Genomic DNA, 7,302 nt, shown 5'->3' with positions numbered 1-7,302 from the left:
GCGCTAAAAAAAACAAAAAGAAAACGCAGCGTAACACCCTGTCTACACCGGGCGCGCCACAACGGACGCTTCCAGTTTAGACAGCATCATGGGGTTCTATTGCTTTTGACGCGTGTAGACAGGGTGTAACGCGTTAACAGAACCCAGGTGTCTCGAGACGCGCGTTTAAAAGTTGACGTTCTTTTTTTACCTGACACATCTTCTAAAAACGCGGCACTCCAGCGCGAGACGCTTAAAACACAGCTGGACGCGGCGCAACAGACAAAGACGTCCTTCTAGCGCATGTTTAAAAAGAAAAACAGCGCGGACGGACCAAAAAAAACAAACCGTGCTCGGTGTGAACGGCCCCTTTAGGGGGTCTTCCAAACGAGTTAAGTGTACTGTGTGTGTGTGTGTGTGTGTGTGTGTGTAGTCCAAATAGTCCCGCCCACACAGTGACGCCTCTGCGAGCAGAGAAAACGTGCGGACCGTCCGTTCCATCAGTCTCCTTTTATTTAAACCTTTTTGTCGGGTCTTATCCACATATTTTCCCTCAAGACTGCTTGGTGAGTTAAATTCATAATAATACAATTACACCTGTACATTGTGTTTTTGGAAGATGAACAGAACTGATATGAGCATAATTATGAGGGATGCTGCCTGGTTAGTGTTATTCCATTTAAAACGTCTTCGTGTTTTTAAGCTGTCAGGAGGCAACATAATCTCTACTGCCGCTGAATAAGTCAAGAAAAAAGGACGTAGCTAAGATTTGTTACAGATCGATTGTTTTCCTCACACATCCGACACTGGGGATGTTGGATGTTGTCGCCAAAAATAGAAACTTTGTATCTCATTAGACATAATGGGTTGGGATTCAGTGCATACAGTGTAGCCCATCCGTTCCTGCAGATATTTGAGAGTTTTCATAGCTGTCTCTTCTCTCATATAGATCAAGAGTACCAGCTACACCCTACATTTAGACTTTTGAATATGCTTTCTATATTGTTCACCAATTTTAATGAAAGGATATCTTTGTTTGTTTTGGCAATGTATTTGAATTCAAGTCTCGTGCAACTATAGGTTTAACTTTGATTTAATATATATTAATTCACGATGCATATATATCGCATATATACATGTATGCATGCTCATGGATTTTTTTGTTAGTTTCGATCAAATATGACAACTTCCGACATGACAGAAATGACATTGTCCTGGGTCACCTGCTCATGCAAGGTCGCACTGCTGATGATGTGAACTCCATGTGACCGCAGGTGTGCTGTTCACCACACTCTATTGACACAACAAACAAAAAACACTAACCTGTTGTTGTAATCAACACGGGGTCTCTAAGACATAGAGTCTTTTTGTTGAAATCTGTTTGCAAACGTTGTTATTACAGCTGAATTTATTATAATAGACAGTGTTTTTCTTAAGTGGTTTGTATTTAAACAATTCTTCAAACATTAAATACAGAGTTTGAGATCAGCAGTTGTTTTGTGACTAGGAAATACAATAAAACTTTGCATATTACCCTGGTACAATGAAAAAAAAAATAAAGCAGAAAAGATTAAGTACTTTCAGCATTAAGTTATAGCATGAACTTGAAAATATTAAGTAAATTCTACATTTGTTTTTAATTCAAACATGTACAAATTATTGCTTTAGCTTATAAGTAAATATTATTTATGATTATTTGTTATTTTTCAATTGTGTCATCGTGTATCAATCCTAAAGTAGAAAACCTTGTCATATTTTTCCGCAAATGTGAGTAAATTCGACGTAACTTTTGAAAACTGTTGTTCCCAGCATGCTTGAATAATTAATGAGCTTGCGTGGTTTCACTGTTTGCAAGTTTATTAGCACCATTTTTATTGTTGATTTTGTTGTTACGTTTGGTAACTACTTGTTTTATGAAGTCTGAAGTTAATTTTCTGCTCAAAATTACCCTTTCATGATAATAAAAATAATAAAAATGAAAAAAATCTGTGAATTGTTACTATCACCGTGTTTTGTGCACATAGCATTGAGTGATCCCATTACCCGTAATTTAAGGTGATGTTGTCTAATAGAGTAAATACGTAGCATACATGGCGCTTTTATGGAAAGCTTCCATATGTCATGTGGTACATTATTTAAATGAGGAAAAAAAATAAAAATGTGGAATGTTCTAGTAAAATGTTCATTTAAATTTGACTACGCTTACTTAAATACCAGATACTTCAGATTTGTAAGTAAAAGTTACTGAAATTTTAAGTTAAATGTACTCTCTCTTCAATCAATATTATGTCAAGAAATTAAGTAGATTTTACTTAATTTTACACCATTGATATTTTCTTAGAAAAACTGTGCAAAAACTTGCAAATAAAAATGAAGTGTAACACTTGGGACATTCTCCCTAGCGGCCACTAGAGGTCGCTAGAAGGATAAAGACTTTTATTTTGAAGATTAGTTTTGGTTTTTGTTGTGTCTCTGTTCTCTGTTCCCCTTGATTGATCGCAGCTGTGTCTTGTTAACCTTGTTAGCTCTTGTGTGTGTATTGTGTTCTCTGTCTTTGTCAGTTGTTAACCTTTCATGGATGTAATAGTTTGTTCTTTTGGTGTGTTTTGAGTCCTTTTATGTTCATTGCTTTAAAAAGCCTGCACATAGATCCGCTTTCTCTTGCCTCTTTCCTGCAAATGTTACATTAAGTAAATCTTACCTGTTATTTTTTCAGTTCACTTACAGACATTGCACATGGGAAGATTAGTTTGCTATGGATCATTTAATCAGATGAGTGCATAGGCCTGTTGCGATTATTAAATCATTGTCTGATCGCAATCAATGTTGATTAATTATTGTGCGCTTCAAAGTTCAATCACATTTTGGGCGTGCTGAGTGACTCCAGTCAGGTCTCCTAAGCAACCAATTGGCCCGGTTGTTAGGTTGGGTAGAGTCACATGGGGTAACCTCCTCGTGGTCCCTATAATGTGGTTCTTGCTCTCGGCGGGGCGCGTGGTGAGTTGTGCGTGGATTCCGCGGAGAATACCGTGAAGCCTCCACACGTGCTAGGTCTCCGTGGTAACACGCTTAACAAGCCACGTGATAAGATGTGCGGATTGACGGTCTCAGACACTGGAGTCAACTGAGATTCGTCCTCCGCCACCCAGATTGAGGCGTGTCACTACGCCACCACAAGGACTTACGAGCTCATTGGGCATTCCAAATTGGGGATCACATTTGAATGCTCAAGGGTATTTTAAGCGAATAGATAAATGCCAGGAGCGGTGCTTTGTGTGTCATTCAGTTGATCTCAGAGTGTCACTGAGCGACACCGCAGACGTCAACAGTTTGCAGAGTGGAGATAGATAAATGTCAGGGAATCCTGTGACGCTTGGGAGTAGTGAGCTTTAATTAAGCTGCTTCAGTTCAATTGAGTGTGCGTTCACAATCTCAATAACCCTGCTTATCAGGACTGTTGAACAGCGCAAGGGCCAGCGGGTATAGCCCATAGTGTTATACAGAGATAAGAGAGGACATTTAGTGTTAAACTGACCGTTCTGAATGTGTCATAGATCTTGAGTGTACAAAATCATCATTTTGGTGTGTGTGTGTGTTGGAGAGAGAGATGAGGCATGTTTTAGTGAGTGAACAGTAGCATGATTGAGCATCTCTAACTTTCCTCTGCAGTCCTCATAGCACCTCCTTTAAGAGCGCCAGCAGCAGGTGAGGAAAGCACAGGTGTCAGGCTGTTGATTGTTTGATGTGGACGAATTCCAAAATGGTCCTCCGGAAGGTTCGTCCCTGCAGAGACTCAAACCTTCAGTCTGTAAAGCCCTAGCAAGACCGAAGGTCTCTGTGATCCTCTCTGCTCTATTCTAATTCAGATATTTAAGAAATACAAAATTCACAAGAGAAAACCATAATCTGGCTTCAGCAACATTTTAAAAGTAGGCTATGTTTTACATTGTAATAGCAGTTTTATAAGATATTTTCTAACATGGTGTATATCCCCTATTAAAGTACCCTTTTTTAGGGAAACGCTCTAAATCCTTACAAAAAAGTGCTTTTATGGGAACAATGGTACAGTGATGGTATCAAATGGTAATTCCTTCATACTTTGATACAATGGAGCAAAACAATTGGGATGTCTATATGTGTTTACTTAGTACTCCAAGGCCCTTCAAAGAATACCATGGTATAAAAAAAACATGGTTTTACTACATTTTCAGATGTGGACCTTCTTATTCAGTCCTCACCCAACTAATATCTGACCTACAAAAACAAATCAACCCTATGCTGGAAGTCTGAGCCGCCTTTAATCAATGTCACCATGCCGAACTTCATCTTATTAGCATTAAAGGTCGTTTATGCTGGCCTGTCGGACAGGCTGTGTGGGTATCATGTTGATGTCCTGGACCTAAGCCAACCCACTTGGACACCAAAACGTTTGTCTTTGGTTTTGTGCCATGCTTTTCTCTGTCTCCTATCATTCCACCTTGCCATTTTCATCTTGACAGCTGTGGTTCTGCCTGATGGCTCAATATCAGGCCGGCCTGCTGAGATGTCTTTGTTAATCCCATCAAAAAGATCATCAGATTTCACACTGCTCCAGTGTGAAATCTGTGAAATTAGATCACAGTAGGCTCTTATTTACTTCTCTTTTTTTTTTCTTTAAATGATACATTCCAACCTATTGCTCATGTCTTCATTCTGTGTTTCTTTTGAATTGTAATCTTTTGTAGTTGTTTGTACTGGATCCCTAAGGACTCAGGGCTCTTTAAAGCAATACATATAACAATCCTATTGTAAGCAGACAAATTCTAGAAAAATACTATAAAATAAAAACAAAAACAATACTAAAACTTTCCCTGAAATGTTGTTATTGGTATTAAACTCTGACAGTATAAAATATATTACCTAAAACTGAAGATGATGTATTTAGGCATTAGACTGTAAATACTGTAGGTATGTTAGTTAAGCTGCCTGAGACATGATAGGTAAGCGAAGCAACAAGGTAGCAACCTTTGGATTTGGACGCAGCCATACACTCGCTGAGAACTTTAATAGGAACTCCTGTACACTAGGGCTGTAACTAACGATTATTTTGATAATCGACTAATCTGACGATTATTAGAACGATTATTCGACTATTCGGTCGATTATTGCAACGATTAATCATTAGCTCTTAACCGATTATTCAGCTTGTGCCCCGACTTAAAAGGTTGTATTAAATACGCTTACTAAACAATAAAGAGGACAAAATTATCTTTTAAAAATACCTCTAAATGACATTCACTGAATTAAAGGAAAAAATACTTTTTATTATGTTTAATTCAGTAAAAATGTCAATACAAAAAAAATCTTATTGTTATCAAGTGTATTTGTCTTTTTTTCCATTTAAAATTGTCTAAAAATCCTTAAAATAAGATACTTTTACTTGAGAAGTAGCATATAAGATATTTAGACTTGCTTTAAGAGAATGTATCTTAAATGTAAGTGTATTTTGTATATAAGTGTAGTTTTTCATTTAGTTATACTTCGAGTGCAGTAAAGACAAAATACACTTATATTCAAGATCTATTCTCTAAAAGCAAGTGTAAATATCTCATATGCTGCTTCTCAGGTGAATGCATCTTTTTTTAAAGGATTTTTAGATATTTTAAAATATTTGTATTTTTAATGTTACACTATATTGCCAAAAGTATTCGCTCATCTGCCTTTAGATGCATATGAACTTAAGTGACATCCCATTCTTAATCCATAGGGTTTAATATGACGTCGGCCCACCTTTTGCAGCTATAACAGCTTCAACACTTCTGAGAACGCTTTCCACAAGGTTTAGGAGTGTGTTTATGGGAATTTTTGACCATTCTTCCAGAAGCGCATTTGTGAGGTCAGACACTGATGTTGGACGAGAAGGCCTGGCTCGCAGTCTTCGCTTTAATTCATCCCAAAGGTGCTCTATCGGGTTGAGGTCAGGACTCTGTGCAGGCCAGTCAAGTTCTTCCACACCAAACTCGCTCATCCATGTCTTTATGGACCTTGCTTTGTGCACTGGTGCGCAGTCATGTTGGAACAGGAAGGGGCCATCCCCAAACTTTTCCCACAAAGTTGGGAGCATGGAATTGTCCAAAATCTCTTGGTATGCTGAAGCATTCAGAGTTCCTTTCACTGGAACTAAGGGGCCAAGCCCAGCTCCTGAAAAACAACCCCACACCATAATCCCCCTCCACCAAACTTCACAGTTGGCACAATGCAGTCAGACAAGTACCGTTCTCCTGGCAACTGCCAAACCCAGACTCGTCCATCAGATTGCCAGATGGAGAAGCGTGATTCGTCACTCCAGAGAACGCGTCTCCACTGCTCTAGAGTCCAGTGGCGGCGTGCTTTACACCACTGCATCCGACGCTTTGCATTGCACTTGGTGATGTATGGCTTGGATGCAGCTGCTCGGCCATGGAAACCCATTCCATGAAGCTCTCTATGCACTGTTCTTGAGCTAATCTGAAGGGCACATGAACTTTGGAGGTCTGTAGCGATTGACTCTGCAGAAAGTTGGCGACCTTTGCGCACTATGCGCCTCAGCATCCGCTGACCCCGCTCTGTCATTTTACGTGGCCTACCACTTCGTGGCTGAGTTGCTGTCATTCCCAATCGCATCCACTTTGTTATAATACCACTGACAGTTGACTGTGGAATATTTAGTAGCAAGAAAATTTCACGACTGGACTTGCTGCACAGGTGGCATCCTATCACATTACCACGCTGGAATTCACTGAGCTCCTGAGAGCGGCCCATTCTTTCACAAATGTTTGTAGAAGCAGTCTGCATGCCTAGGTGCTTCATTTTATACACCTGTGGCCATGGAAGTGATTGGAACACCTGAATTCAATTATTTGGATGGGTGAGCGAATACTTTTGGCAATATAGTGTATATTCAACATTCTCAGATAAAAAAAAAAAAAAAAAAAAAAAAACATTCTTCTGCAGTATAGCTGCTAAAGTAAATGTATGTTGTTTTAAAGGAGTTTTAGATACTTATATTGGAAAACAAGCTAAAAAAACAAACATTTTTTGCAGTGTATAATGGGGCGAAGACTACCCTCTCTCACCTTTCTGTTCACTTCAATCCATCTTTAAACTCTCTCTTATTAATAAAGCTGCGTTTTGCCAATTTTCTTTACGATAAGAAATGCACAGTGACACAAATATTATGATTCAATAAGTTGCCATCACGTTATAATCTAGCTGCATTAAGCGCGCGCACTTGAGGAACGAGCGTCCCCGCGACAGAGTGTACCTCAGCCGGGTGCAGTTTCAATCTCTCCCCCTGAGATCGGG

The 7,302-nt window shown here is 39.2% G+C and overlaps 1 protein-coding gene across 3 annotated transcripts in view; it reads left to right on the top strand.

Annotated features, from left to right (window-relative positions):
* Positions 1 to 282: 282 nt before the first annotated feature.
* ndrg3a (ndrg family member 3a) overlaps positions 283 to 7,302 on the top strand; it is a 56,776-nt gene continuing 49,756 nt past the window's right edge. The window contains exon 1 of one of the 3 annotated variants that reach the window (XM_051673160.1): positions 283 to 545. The gene's annotated coding sequence lies outside the window, so the exon portion shown is untranslated. The remainder of the gene's footprint in view (positions 546 to 7,302) is intronic. The other 2 variants (XM_051673162.1, XM_051673161.1) reach the window with 2 other exon arrangements.

Source organism: Myxocyprinus asiaticus, chromosome 35 (assembly GCF_019703515.2).
Source record: "Myxocyprinus asiaticus isolate MX2 ecotype Aquarium Trade chromosome 35, UBuf_Myxa_2, whole genome shotgun sequence".
In the NCBI taxonomy this organism is placed as follows: Eukaryota; Metazoa; Chordata; class Actinopteri; order Cypriniformes; family Catostomidae; genus Myxocyprinus; species Myxocyprinus asiaticus.
This window is presented reverse-complemented; position numbering and strand designations above follow the sequence as displayed.